This window comes from Ornithodoros turicata, chromosome 8, assembly GCF_037126465.1.
Source record: "Ornithodoros turicata isolate Travis chromosome 8, ASM3712646v1, whole genome shotgun sequence".
Classification (NCBI taxonomy): Eukaryota; Metazoa; Arthropoda; class Arachnida; order Ixodida; family Argasidae; genus Ornithodoros; species Ornithodoros turicata.
Window position 1 is genome coordinate 22,155,586 of NC_088208.1, and position 14,247 is coordinate 22,169,832.

At 50.8% G+C, this 14,247-nt stretch overlaps 1 protein-coding gene and 1 long non-coding RNA gene across 4 annotated transcripts in view; one reads left to right on the forward strand and one right to left on the reverse strand.

Annotated features, from left to right (window-relative positions):
- The window catches only part of LOC135366685 (rRNA N6-adenosine-methyltransferase METTL5-like), a 98,057-nt gene that overhangs the window by 18,459 nt on the left and 65,351 nt on the right, over positions 1 to 14,247 (reverse strand). The window lies entirely within an intron of this gene.
- On the forward strand, positions 667 to 13,690 carry LOC135366688 (uncharacterized). Its single transcript, XR_010414267.1, has 3 exons — positions 667 to 764; positions 9,356 to 9,414; positions 11,131 to 13,690. It is a non-coding gene; the product is annotated as an uncharacterized LOC135366688 (long non-coding RNA).

Genomic DNA, 14,247 nt, shown 5'->3' on the forward strand with positions numbered 1-14,247 from the left:
CTGTCTGTGTCTGTCTGTGTCTGTGTCTGTCTGTGTGTGTCTGTCTGTGTGTCCGTCTGTCTGTGTGTCCCTCTGTCTGTGTGTCTGTCTGTCTCTGTGTCTGTCTGTCTCTGTGTCTGTCTGTCTCTGTGTGTGTCTGTCTCTGTGTGTGTCTGTCTGTCTGTGTGTCCTGTGTCTGTCTGTGTGTGTGTGTGTCTGTGTTTTCTTTTTGCCATAATCATCATCACCATAATCGTCATCGTCATCATAGTTTCTTATTTTCGCTTTACTGCACTGAATCAGGGACTCCTCGGAATATCTGTTTCGAATGTGAATGGCTTCCGAGGACGACATTTTTAATAATATTTATTGATTAATAAATAAGCATGATAATTATTAAAAACGACAATGAATTAATTTGGTAGCGAATGTTTCACATCATACAAGATATCCTTTTATCGTGTTACAAACGTGGTTATTTGTTTTTCTACCTCCCCGCAGCCCTTAAGACACCGTATTGCATGTCTGCTTAGTGACCTTAAAGAACGGCATTTCCTAGTCACGGCTGAAAAAGAATCACCTATCATTTAAATTGCTCGATACACCTGGTACAATTCTGTGAAAGAGGTTCATTATAAACGTGTTGGCGTCGCTATTTAATTCACTCGAAAAAGCTCTGCATCACTTGCTGTGCGGACTAAGGAACACCTCGTTTGCGTGGTCGTTACCAAACATGCGTGTCTTACAGTCATCGTTGCTAGTTTTGTTCTTCCAGATCATCTATGGTAAGTTTCCAATCCCATGCCACAGCTGGCGTCCATTGGAATCTTCAAAATTGGTGTGGTTCAAACCAGGAAGGTTACAGTGGATAGATTTTTTTTCTTACATTTATTTATGTTCTTTTAAAGTACAGTGTAGCTACCCATAAACGTTTACCCACATGGCTTCTATCTTGATTGTTTTCCCGTGGGGGTTTGGATGTTTTTAATTGTAACTTGGGATTGTGAAGTTGAATCTGTTTGAAATTTACAACGATGAAACGTAGCAATTGGAGTTCCGCGCGAGCACAGGAATTTTCCGCCTGCATCGAGTGGTTGGCGAGTACGGCGCGCCGGCGTGGGTAAACTTTTATATGTAGCTACCCACTATACACCAAGTCCCATTATAGACTGCGTCACGAAGTGAAAGATGTATACACCCGTGTAGTCACACAAGCAACGCACGCATGAAATATTGTAATGGAAGAAAATGCAAAAAAAAAAACTGCTCACGGTGCAGAAGTTACGTTGCGTGTTATACGTTGAGCATTCGCACGGTGCTGGAATATCTGAAGTGACGCGCTGCGCATTTAGCAGACGACACAGTCTACGTCTGTTCCTGTCGTCTGCTACGGAATATATTGTGGCTGTTTCGAATCGGACCCAAGAATTCGTGACCGACAGTTCTGATGCCTTCTACAAACTGAACCTTTATTCCTCTCTCTCGCGCTCCTCGTCTTCGTCCACAGCTGAGCCTAAGAGCCCTCTCCTCCTCCTCTTTCTTCTACATCCTCCCGGGCCACGGGTGGTGCGATATCCCCTTCCAAGCGGTGCAGCAACTGCACGGGACGATGAAGAATGGTCTTGTTGGCCAGCATGACCGCACAGGCACGAACGACACCGTCGCGTCCGGGAATGGTCTGAGTTACGCGGCCGAGCTTCCAGAGTAGCGGCGGTCCTCTTTCGTGGATGACGACCACGTCTCCGACCCTCAGTTGACTCTCCGGGTCCCGTCTCGCCATATGCGCGGATCTCAGCTGGAAGAGGTATTCCTTGCGCCACCTGCTCCAGAACTGCTGGCGAAGACTATCCTGTGCTTTCAGGTAGTGCTTGAGTCTCCCTGCGTCCAACGGCTGTGCAACTTCGCCCGGTGTTGGGGTGGCAGTCAAGCGCTTCCCTACGAGGAAGTCTGCAGGAGTCAAAGGGTGCAGGGCGGCGGGATCGGAATCCACATACGTCAGCGGCCGGCAATTCACTATGCATTCTACTTCGCATAAGGCCGTTGTAAGATCCTTCCTAAGCAACGCCTGAGGGAGTCCTTCACGCATCTGACCATCTTCTCCCACCATCCGCCCCACCAGGGTGCTCTCTCGACAATAAACCTCCATTTGATGCGATTCCTGGCGGCAAAATCTTGCACTTCTGAGGACGCGGTGGAGAGAATCCGTGACGTCTGATGGAAGGTGCGAGCGTTGTCTGACATGATCAGTGACGGGACCCCGCGTCGGGACGCAAAACGCCTAAATGCGCCGAGGAAGTGTTGGGTGGACATCCCGGTCGCCAATTCGAGGTGGATCGCGCGGGTAACGCCACATGAGAAAAGGACGATGTACGCCTTCCGCTGTTCGTTATTGTCAAATGCATAGAGCGGTCCAGCAAAATCCACCCCTACTACGTCGAAGGGACTCGTGGGTGTGATCCTTTCCCGCGGGGGAGGAGCGACAGGTGCTGTTTCCGGATTCAGTCGTCGTCGTTTGCATTGTAGACACGTATGAAGAGCGCGACGAACTGTCTGTCGACCCCTTACAATCCAATACTTCTGGCGAATTTCACAGAGTGTGTCTTGAACTCCTGTGTGGTGTAGACGACAGTGCATGTCGAGCACGAGCAGCTCTGTGAATCGGTGTCTGGACGGCAGAAGGATGGGATGCCGTACGCTGTCGCTTTCGTCGGCGTACCTCAGACGACCACCGACGCGGAGTAATGAATTCTCGTCGATATACGGGTTCAACAGCAAAACGGCCGATGAAGAAGAGATGGGGCGTCTCGTCTGTAGGTCCTCGATTTCAGTGGGGAAAGATTCCAACTGAGTCCAACGGACCCAGAGCAGCTCTGCTGAGTGTAGCTCCTCCGCTGAGAGTGAGCCACTGTGTTTCGACTGGGGTGTCCGGGTGTTGTTGATGTACCTGAGCACGTACGCTGTCACACGGAGCACGCGGTTAAGGGAGCTGTGATCTTCGAGTTGAAGAAGGGAGTCCCGATGCTGAACAGCGATGGCGCAACAGGTCTCCTCGATCCGGAAATGCGGAGATGTGTTTTGGGCCGCGACGAGACCATCCACGTTGCCAAATAACCAGGGTGGACCGGTCCACCACAGCTTGCTGTGGAGCAGCTCAGTCGCGGTGATTCCCCTCGTGAGCAAGTCAGCGGGGTTGCTTTTCCCGTCGCAGTGACACCATCGAGCCGGGTCCGTGAGCTGGCGAATCTCTCGTAAGCGCCCCTCGGCAAACTGAGGATTCTGCGACTGAGTCATCTTCCCATTCTTTATCCAGTGCAGTGCAATCTGACAGTCCGTCCACAACGTGACCCGTGAGTGCAGGGCAGGCATGACGTCGCAGATGCTCTTGAACAGTCTAGCGGCGAGAAGGCAGCCAAGGAGCTCTAAACGCGGAAGAGTGACCGTCTTCAGTGGTGCAATGCGACCTTTGGCGATGAGCAGGTGGGAGCTGACACCCCCGGGAGCCTTGTGGGTGCGTACGTATGCAACCGCTCCGTAGGCCCGCGGGCTTGCGTCTGCAAAGATGTGAAGGTCTGGGACGGTGCCGGCCGGATTGAAGGGAGATCTCGGTGCTTGCATTGTGGAGAGCGCGGGAAGGCCGCGTATCCATTCGCGCCAAGCTTGGTGTGTCGGGGGGTGCATGGGTTGGTCCCAAGGAACTGCTTCCTTCCACATTGCTTGAAACAAGAGCCTCGTGGTGACCGTAAAGGGAAGGAGCAAACCCAAAGGATCGTACAGTCTAGAAAAGGTCCTGAGCACTGTGCGCTTCGTGGGCTCATTTTTCTGTGCGAATTCGTGAACCGCGGTGACTGGTGCTAGGATGACGTCTGCCTGTCTGTCCCATGGTACACCTAAGATACGAAGCACTGGGTTTGTACAACCGACGTTATCGTAGGCAGTTTCGTCTGCGAGAAATTTCTGTTGAAGTGCGGTGGAGTTCGCTGCCCGTTTTCGGATTTCCATCCCTGCGTCCCGCAGGACAGCTCTGGTCTCGGCATATATCGTCTCGGCATCTTGCACGTCGTCGCAGCCAACTACTAGGTCTTCAACATAGAAGCTGGTGCGGAGGCGAGCTGCGGCGGCTGGGAATCGCGAAGCGACCGCGTCGAAGTGATGATGCAGAGTTGCCGCGAGTAGGAAGGGGCTGGACGATGCTCCGAACGGGACTCTGGTCATCCTCCACTCCTGAGTCGCAGGATAAGGGTTGGATGATGACGGTAGCTCCTGGATCCACAGAAAGCGGAGGGCGTCTCGGTCCTCTGGTCGGATCTGAATTTGAAGATACGCCTTGCGAATGTCGGCGGTCAAGACAATGGGAGAAGACCGAAACGTGATGAGGAGATGGAGGAGATTGCTGTTTAAGTTGGGACCCTTCGACAGAACCTCATTAAGAGACGGTTGGCCGGGAACATGGGACGATGCGTAGAAGACTAAGCGGACCTTGGTCTTGACGGCCTCCATACGTATAACGGCATGGTGGGGCAGGTAGTATACGTTCCTGGTTGGGTCTGGGCCAGAGACTGGTTCGGCATGCCCTTCGACGAAGTATTCGCGCATTGTGGCGTCGTACTGCTTGAGAACGTCGGGTGCCATTCGGAACCGCCGGAGTTGAGCGTTGAGTCTCGTCTCGGCGGTTACCCGATTGTGTGCCTCTGGTGGTAGCCCAGGCGCCTGGATCATGAGGGGAACCTCGTACCGATCTGTCTGCCACTTGATGTTCTCTTGAAACATTTGGAGGTCTGCCGCTCCGGTGGGAGCAGCTACGTCAGAATCCGTGATACCTAATGCATCTAGTCGCCACAGGTTGGTCAGCTCATGCTCGGGCGCGTCGTTCGTGCAGCACAAAAGTGACGTGGTGGCGGGATAGTCTGGTAGCGAGGAACGCAGTGGGGCAACACCTTGGACGATCCACCCAAATACCGTTTCGACGGCTGTGATATTGTTGGGAAGGCGCTCTATTCTGCCAGACACAAATCGCCAGTAGTAGTCCGCGCCTACCAGCACGTTGACGTTCTGCGATAGACAGGTCGTTGTGACCGGAGAGAGACCACGATCGTGTAGCATTTGCAAGATCCGGGCATCCACAGGTGGGCTGAGCGACCTGCAGATCTGTGGGATAGCGATGGCCTCTACTTCCAACGACTGATGTAAGCCATCGATACGCAGGGACACCTTCTGGTATGTGCGATGCGTGGACGGTTGCGTGGAGCCAAACGCAAAGATCGACATGTTTTCGGATGCCAATCCCGGGCATCGAAGCCGCCGAGCGAGTTCCTCGGTGATGAATGTTCTCTGACTTCCGTTGTCGAGAAGAATACGTACGGACGCGGATCCGCCAGGGCCGGCAACCTGAGCCACAGCGGTCTGCAGAAGTGTGACAGTAGACGAGGTTGGCGCAGTGGTGGCTTGGATTTCAGGTGTCTGCGCTGGCGATGCTGAAGCCGATCCAACGCTCCTGGCGGTGCGCTCTCGCGTTTCGCGTTTCGGTTGTATGTCGCAGAGCACAGTCAGATGTTGTCCGTGGCATCTGGTACACGTGAGACTGGCTGAAGAGCGACACTGACGGGCCAAGTGGTTCCGCTTGGCACAGCGGAAGCATCGACGCGCTGACGTGAGGCTTCACCGTTTTCGCTCGGGTGTGAGCGGCGCTGGACAAGTCGCCGTGCGGTGATCGCACGCGCGGAAAAGGGCACACGAAGGGAGATCGGACGGTGGTGCTGGTGGAGCTCCATCAGGACGTGTGGAGTCTGTGCGCACACCAGCTGGCAGCGCTGCGGCTGAAGGAAAGGGGGCTGGCGCTTCGTCTTCCGCGTGGACCGGAGGCGTATGCCGAGGCCGGTGAAGAGCAACTTCTTCCCTTGCTTCCACTTGAATGCGTAGGAAATCCATCAGTGCACGAACCTCCGCGGCAGTAGAGTAGACTCTGTGGAGGGCGCTGTTCCGCTCTCGCTAGGAGAGGCCAATTCCTTCCTTCTCTGCCGAAACAGCGCGAAGAGATCGGGTGGAAGGCAGCGAGTAACAACCCTATAGAGCACGACATCATAGCCAGACTGCGGGCGCGCGTTAAGAGTACCTCTATGAGGCGCGAGGAGCAGCAGTCGGGCTGCCATGGAGATGACAGGTGGTCGTATCTGGGGGGAAGTGAGCGGCACGCTGAAAGCTCCAAGAATCTCCGGTATCTGGATTTAACGATTTGGGGGAGCGGTGGCAAGGTATCGATGATGGGCCCAGTAAGGGAGATCTTCGCCAGGCTGTCGGCTGCTTCATTGAGCGCGAGGCCCTTGTGTCCGGGGATCCACGTTAGCACGACTTCGGAGATGTGGGGCGGAGTGAGGGAGGCAAGCAATTGCAGCAGTGGGCTAGACGGGTTCGCCAGAGATGAGATGACTGATAGGGAGTCTGATAGGAGCAGCGTCTTGCAATAGCGGGCAGGGACCATCCTAAGAGCCAGAACAATAGCGAGGAATTCGCTCTCAAAGACTGGGATGTAGTCAGGGAGGCGGATGGGGAAGTGACCATCAAGACGGGGGAAAACGAGGCCCACGCCGGCGCGCTGACCAGAGACGGACGCGTCAGTTGCTACCACCAGGTGTTCAGGAAAGCGGTCAATGTGGCGATTGAGGATTACCTCAAGCTTGCTGTGGTCTGTAAAACTGGTGCCGGGTTGAAAGGCATCCTCAACCTTCACAGATGGGCAGAAGAGGGGGCAGCAAGGCGGAGGGACGTCTGTCAGCGACACACCCAAAGGTTTCAGTAAAAGCTCGGCGAAGGCCAGCTGCGGGGTGTTTGATTTGCGCCATCGCCTATCCAGCCAATAACGCATGTCCCTGAGGGCTTCGTTGTGCCTCAAAGACAAAGGGCTCTGGCACAGGGAGAGGAAAGTGTTAATTGTCAGGACACGGAAACGTGATTTCAGAGGGAGGATGCGTGCTTCGCAGTATAGTGCTTGATTCGAGGTGTATTTAGGGAGGCCCAAACAGAGACGTAGCGCCTTCCTCTCGATGATGAAGAGCCTTCGGAGGCGGTAATCAGGGAGGTGGGAGAAAAGGACGCAGCCGAATTCCAGGACAGGACGGATGTAGCACTTGTAAACGAGCAGGAGGGCGTTTCTGCGCATCCCAATACGGGTGCTGGAGCAGCGATGGAGAAGGCTACATGCCTTCGTGGCTTTTTGGCTGACAACCTCCAGATGGTGGGCCCAGTCCAAGTGTCCCTCATACCAGACACCGAGGTATTTCAGCAGGTTCGTCTGGCGGATGGACTCGGAAGCAACCTTGAGATCGATCGTCACAGGGTTCGAAGGGTAACTAGAGGGTGTGAAAAGGAGCACCGCGCACTTCTGGACGTTCAGCGAAAGGTGAACAGAGCGCATCCAGGCGGAAAGTGCGTTGAGGTACTCTTGCAGCTTCTCATATAGCAGGTGCAGCGACGGGGAAGAGGCAAAGAAGGCTATGTCATCAGCGTAGGTTATGGTGAGGATGTTCTGGTCTAAGGGCAGAGAGCTCATCAGGATATTAAAAAGCAGGGGTGACAGGACGGAGCCTTGGGGTACGCCTCTGTGTTGAGCTTGCTGCGAGGAGGTAAAGCGGCCATCTGAACAGAAGAACGACCTCCCTGTAAGGAAGCTGTTGACCCAGGAGATGATGTAGGGGGGAACGCGCACCGAAGCCATTATGTGGAGTAGGACGCTGTGCTCCACGCTGTCATAAGCCTTAGCAACATCTAGTGCAACCAGGGCAGAGATATCTCCAGTCTCGCGCGCGTGGCGGATCTGGCTTTCAAGATTCACATGCGCCATCCAGATAGAGCATCGTGGGCGGAACCCAATCTGGCTATCATTGAGCACCGATGAGGCCTCTAAGTAAGACTCGCGCCGGTGGTGCAAAACGCGCTCTATGGTCTTGCAAAGGACAGAAGTCAGTGCAATTGGGCGGACGTTGTCTATCTCCAGGCCCCTCGAGGGAACGTTCTTGATGACCGCCACTCTCGCAATTTTCCAGGCACCGGGGATCCATGCGTGCTCCACGGATACATTCACGGAGGCGTTCTGTCTTGTGCTTTGGCGTGCGCGAATGGAACTTTGCTCCCGGCTTTCGCGCCTTTTTGCTCGCAATGCGCGAATGGAACTTTGCCCCCCCCCCCCGGCTTCCGCGCCTTTTTGCTCGCAGGTGTAGCCTCAGACAACGAATGTATGAGCATAGAAAGGGTCATGTATTACATAATCCTGGAGGTGATGTTGAGTGGTCTCACTTATTCTTTTAAAAGAGCAGTGGTAGTTTACTGTAATTCTAATGACCATGATGAGCCTTTGGGGTGAAAATCGTTAATATGTAGGGTGCTTTTTTGTTGAATTTTAATGAGAGAATCAATGTCATTAAGAGTAGGACAAAGGAAATAATCTTGCGATTCAATGAATGATAGGAGTCTTTGCCGCTGTCTTCTTCTTCAGACAGAATGTGATGACGTCACGCAGTCTGTAGCAATGCATTGACCGTCACTGGAAAAAAAAGTGTAGCAATAGAAAAATGGTGTGTATTGCCCTGGACGGATTTATGATGAGCACTGTTTTTGAATAAGAGGAGTGCGTGTGCTTAGAAATAGTTTGATGCTGGTTTCCTTCTTTGTTTCTTTTCGCTTTTTCCCCCTTGTTGTCTGACAAACATGCACTGACATGCCTGGGCTTGTTCTGATATGCTTTCCTTCTACGTGTAGCTTTTTTTCTTTTTGTACAAGAAATATTCTTGACGATAGTGCTGCCTTGAATGGGAGTAGAGCTATTCTTAATAATTTTGCGATTCATTTAGTTCAGAGAGTAACCGCGAGGGGGGCAGGTGTGTGACTTTATTCAGGAGGAACAAAGCGTCATTATTCACTTAGCTGCATGGCTCTCGGCTGGGATGGACATGTCTTGCTGAACCATTATTTTTTCCCTGTACAGTAAGACTTTGGGAATGAAATGCTACAATCTCCTCTTGTCTATGGTGCTCTTCTGCAATAGTTCCCTATGCCATCATTATAGTAGAATAAGGAAAATAATCTAGGGATAGTGATTCAATAAATAACAGGTTCCCTGTCTAGAGCGTACGCGTTCTTGAGCCACGCACCTGCATGATGACGTCATACCACGAGACCATTGTTTCACGTTGACCTTGTCCAAAGGAGCATTAGTGGAAAAAAACAGTATAGCCCTGAGACAATAGCATGTCTGGACAGGCAAGTTCTGCTAATGGTAATTGCGTTGGCAGTCAGTGGAAGAGCGTAGCTTCGGTTGGATTCTGTCTGCCTCTGATGGGGTGCGGATATGTGGTTTGTCACTGGTGAATGGTGTTCGACAATGCAGGTGGATTTTGTGACGAGCGGATTTACAATGAGGGAATGCAGTGAATGGGAAAAATGATGGTGAGTGTCTTTTTCACTCTGTTCAATGTTTGTTTTCCTCTGTTACCCAGCAGTCGTACGATTTGTCCTGACGTGTCCTGACATGACCCGATATGCATGCTTTCCTTTGTTGACGCTTTGTATTTTTTCTCTTTTGACAAGGAACATTGTTGTCTTGACGATAGTGCTGCCCTGAGTTCTGCGCTCCTGGTTACCCGTACTCTGTGTTGATTTGTTGAGTGCCTAGTCCTCTTATTTGCCGTTGATGGAGTTACGTGTTAGGATATTTTGTTATTTTGCAAGTCTCATTTAGTAAGACTTTGGAATTCCTACGATCAGCTTTCATGCATGGTGCTCTTCTGCAATAGTTTCCTATTCAATCGTTATAGAAGAATAAAGGAAATAATCATGGGATAGTGATTCAATAAATAATAGGTCCCCTGTCTAGAGCGTACGCGTCCTTGAGCCACGCAGCTGCATGATGACGTTATACCGTGGCTTCATTGCAGATTGACCTTGTCTAGAGGAGCATTAGTGGAAAAAAACAGGGTAGCCGTGAGACAATAGGATAACGCCACGACCAATGAGAACGGCCAGCAGGGGGCGCAAGAATGCTGTTCTCTCTTAGTCTCACGACCAATGAGAACGGCCAGCAGGGGGCGCAGGAATGCTCTTCACTCTTAGCCTCTCGGAGGTGGTTGCCCCAGAGGGCGCTAGGAGCGCGCATCACACACCTACTAACTGCATGCCCGGACACCGACAGTGCTCGATCCTTGCTTCACGCCCGCTTACACTCTGCAGGCATCAGTGACGTTAGTGTAGTGAATCTTATCTACCCGACCGGCACAACGCGAGTTCGGCGGCTCATCCAGTACGAACTACTAGCCTTTTTAAAGGCCACAGGCCTAGCAGACCGATTGTGACTTACTGTGCTACAATGTCAAGGGCTTTTCTGACCCAACTGACTCTGCCTTCACCAACACGTGCCACTTTTATTGTACATATTGTATATATCTCATTTTTTACTCTTATTTTTTCCTCCCCCCACCTTTTTCTCCCCAACCCCTTCCCACAGTTGGTGTACCATGCCGCCACTTAGGCAGGCAAACCACATGGCTGTACATTTCCTTTTGAAATAATAAACGATTCTAGAGAGAGAGAGTAGGAGCGCGCATGCGGAGCGGCCGTGGAGCGGCGTCCCAGTCAGTTTCTCTCTGGCTGTCGCGGAAAGCAGACGTGCGCTCCCCGCGCTCGCTCAGTTTCTGGCTGGCTGTCGCGGAGAGCAGTCGCATCGGTCTGAGCTCCTGCTGTGGTGAGGTGATTTGTTGTGTAACTAATGCTTTCGCAAACTTTGTTCCCGCTTTGTTTGCGATTTTCATGCCAGTGCACGTCGGCTGATGGTTGCTGTTGTCCGGGCATCCCCGCCATTTTCTATCTTCTTCTGCCTTGGGAACGGGAGTAGCGCTGGCGTGATTCTTAATAATTTTTTCATGAGATTAGTTGAGTAAGTACCCGCTAGGGGATGCAGCTGCGGGGCTTTATACAGGAGAAAAAAACATCACGAGTCAGTTCTCTGCCTGCCTCTCGGATGGAGCAGTCGCATCGTTCTGGGCTCCTGTTGTGGTGGGATCATTTGTTGTGTAACTAATTCTATTTTCTTGTTAGCATATTGATGGTTTGCATACTCTTCCTTTCCCAGCCTCTGCATTACGAGTGTTTTTCTCCTTCCATGTCCAGAGATGTCCTAACCTGCCCAGACATGTCATGATGACGTCACAGCTGACGTCACAGGATGTCCGGAACTTGTGGTCATAGCTGGGATGCTTTGCAACCTGCCTCTGTGCTCCGTCGCCCGGCGATGGTCAGCGGCCTTTCCGGGCCGCTTCCTTCAAGATGGCGTCGTTGATCTTCAACTAAACTCCTTGTCTCCACTCTATCTCTACCTATTTTTTATTTTTTATAGACACAGATTGTCCGCAACGCACAGGGTGGTCTGGACACGTCCTCCAAACAACAAACCAGCCACTGGTTTGTCGTCCCCTCAGATGACGCACCCCGAAAGTCGCTGGAGAGGCGTGTTAGCTTAGCTCAATTGGTAGAGCCCTGGACCGGTAATCCAGAAGATGTGGGTTCGATCCCTACAGCTGGCTAACCTTTTCAGTGACTTTCATCTTTCATCGTTGATTTCTTAGGCAACTTGAGGCTTTGTTTGTATCTGTCCCTTCTATGTTGTTCCAGCCTCAGAACATCAGTTTCTCTCTTGTTCGACTAGCCTCTACTATGGTGAAATCATTATGTGGGAAACTGTAATGCTCACATCCCTGAAGAACACGCATGCTAAATGGGGGAACAATGCTGGCCTTATTAAGAAACAGCTGCTTGAAGCGCGTGCGTCCAATGCAGGTAATAGCTGGGTTATTGGGATAACCTCTTACCCTCAAAGAGTACGAAACAGATATGTAAAATCTCCTTATTTCGAGTGACCATTCGTTGCTCTCAACATAGGCTCTCCAATGGCGACGTGCGGATAGCACCAGTTATCAAACGCAGTCCCTGATGATGTACTGGGTCTAAAATCTTCAGGACAGATTTCCGCGCAGACCCAAAAACAACACATCCATAGTCCATTCTAGACAGCACTGTGGACACATAGACCCTGTGCAGGGTGTCACGATCTGCTCCCCAAGATTTGTGGGCCAGCACCTTCAATAGGTTAAGTGACTTAATGCATTTTGTTTTAAGGCTCTTGATGCGGGGTAAGAAAGTGAGCTTGCTATCAAAGATGACCCCAAGAAATTTGTGTTCACCCCTAACAGCATGGTCCTGTCCGTTCAGCTTAAGAGTAGGTGAAGGAAACAGCCCTCTGACCCTCGAGAAGTGAACACATACTCGTGGAAGAGAAAGAAATCTGAATGTCATCCACGTACAATGAATAAGGCATGGAAGGTGTGATTATGCTAGCTACTGAATTGATTTTCACGAGAAACAGAGTGACGCCAAGGACAGATCCCTGCGGCACCCCGTTTTCTTGGATGAAAGGACGGGATAGTATTATTCCAAGCCGTACTTGGAATGTCCTGCCTTGAAGGAAGCTTGTTATACACCTAAGAAGGCGCCCCCTTATTCTGAAAGAGTATAGATCTTGTAGAATGCCATACCGCCAAGCCGTGTCATATGCCCTTTCAAGATCAAAACATACATACAGGCAGTGTTGTCTTCGGACGAACACTTCACGAATCATTGTTTCCACTCGAACGAGGTGGTCTGTTGTGGAACGTCCAGCGCGAAAACCACACTGTAATTCAGAAAGGCATTTATTTTCCTCTAGGAAATGGACGAGTCGAGCATTGACCATACGCTCAAACGTTTTGCCAATGCAGCTCGTGAGAGCGACTGGTCGATAACTGGCCGGGCTTGAAGGTTCCTTTCCGGGTTTTAACAGAAGAATTACAGTGAAATTTTCCAGGCTGAGGGTAATGCACACTGGGTTCAAACTTGATTAAAAAATTGGAGTAAAACCTCTTTAGATGCGTCAGACAGATGACTCAACATAGAATACACCACCCTGTCTGGGCCTGGTGAAGTTGCTTTTGTACACTTTAAGGAAAGATGAAGCTCTATTTTCGTGAAAGGTTGATTATACATAAGATTGTCTCCAGAATGCATTGGAATTTTCCTCTTCTCTGCACTACTCCTTAAGTTAAGGAACTCACGGGTGTAGTTGCAGGAAGAGGAAACGCTTTCAAAATGCTCACCGAGAACGTTGGCTGGTTCCTGTAGACTTTCACATGGCTGACCATTCACTACAAAACGAGGGGTAGCGCGGCTCATATGTACACCTCTGATCTTATGAAGGCGATCAAATAAGTTTAGAAGGAGAATTGGAAGACAGGGATGATACAAAGCTCTGCCAAGAGCTTGAGCAAGAGGACCGCTTGGCTTGCTTGCGCGTCCACCTTGCTTTGGCTCTCGCCTTTTTAAAGAGAACAAGGTTTTCACTGGTGGGGTATCTTCGAAATCTACCCCACGCACGATTTTGAGATTTTCGTGTTTCTTCACACTCCTTGTTCCACCAGGGTTTTGGTCGCTTAGGCAAGCGACCAGAAGTCTTAGTAATATATTGTGTTGCTGCGTCAAGGATGACATTAGTTATGACATCGTTTGCTTCGTCAGTTGTCATCCTATCAAGAGGGATTAAAGACAGGTCGCATTTCTCAGAAAAAGTCTTCCAGTCGGCTTGTTCAAGTTTCCATCTAGGGGGACACGTCATGATACCAACTTGAGGCAGATATTTCAATACCACTGGAAAATGATCACTTCCCATTAGATTTTCTTTTACTGACCACTCTAAAACTCCAAAAAGAGATGGGCTACATAAAGGCAGATCTAATGCCGAGATTTAAGATTGTGTAGCGGAATGTACGTACGTAGGTGACCCTGTACTCAAAAGACAGATGGAAGATGATAGCAAGACTTTTTCTATCATTTTTCCCCGACAGTTGGTCCTTGTACTACCCCAGAGTGGGGTGTGCGCGTTAAAATCGCCTAACAGAATGAAAGGATTTTGAAGCTGGCTGCATAGGTCTTCTACGTCGTTTTGCGTGATGGATGCTGTTGGCGGTAGATAAACGGAGCAGACAGTGACTACTCTGTCCAGGCACACCTGCACTGCTACAACCTCCAACTGTGTGTTGAGGTTAACTGCCTTGGCTGGAATAGACGCTCGTGTGACAATCGCCACACCTCCAGATGAACAATTCGTGTCATTTCGATCCTTTCGGAATATGTTGTGTCTACGGAAAGGAGTTGGAGAGGTAGTATTCAAATAAGTTTCCTGTAGACAAAAGCATGCTG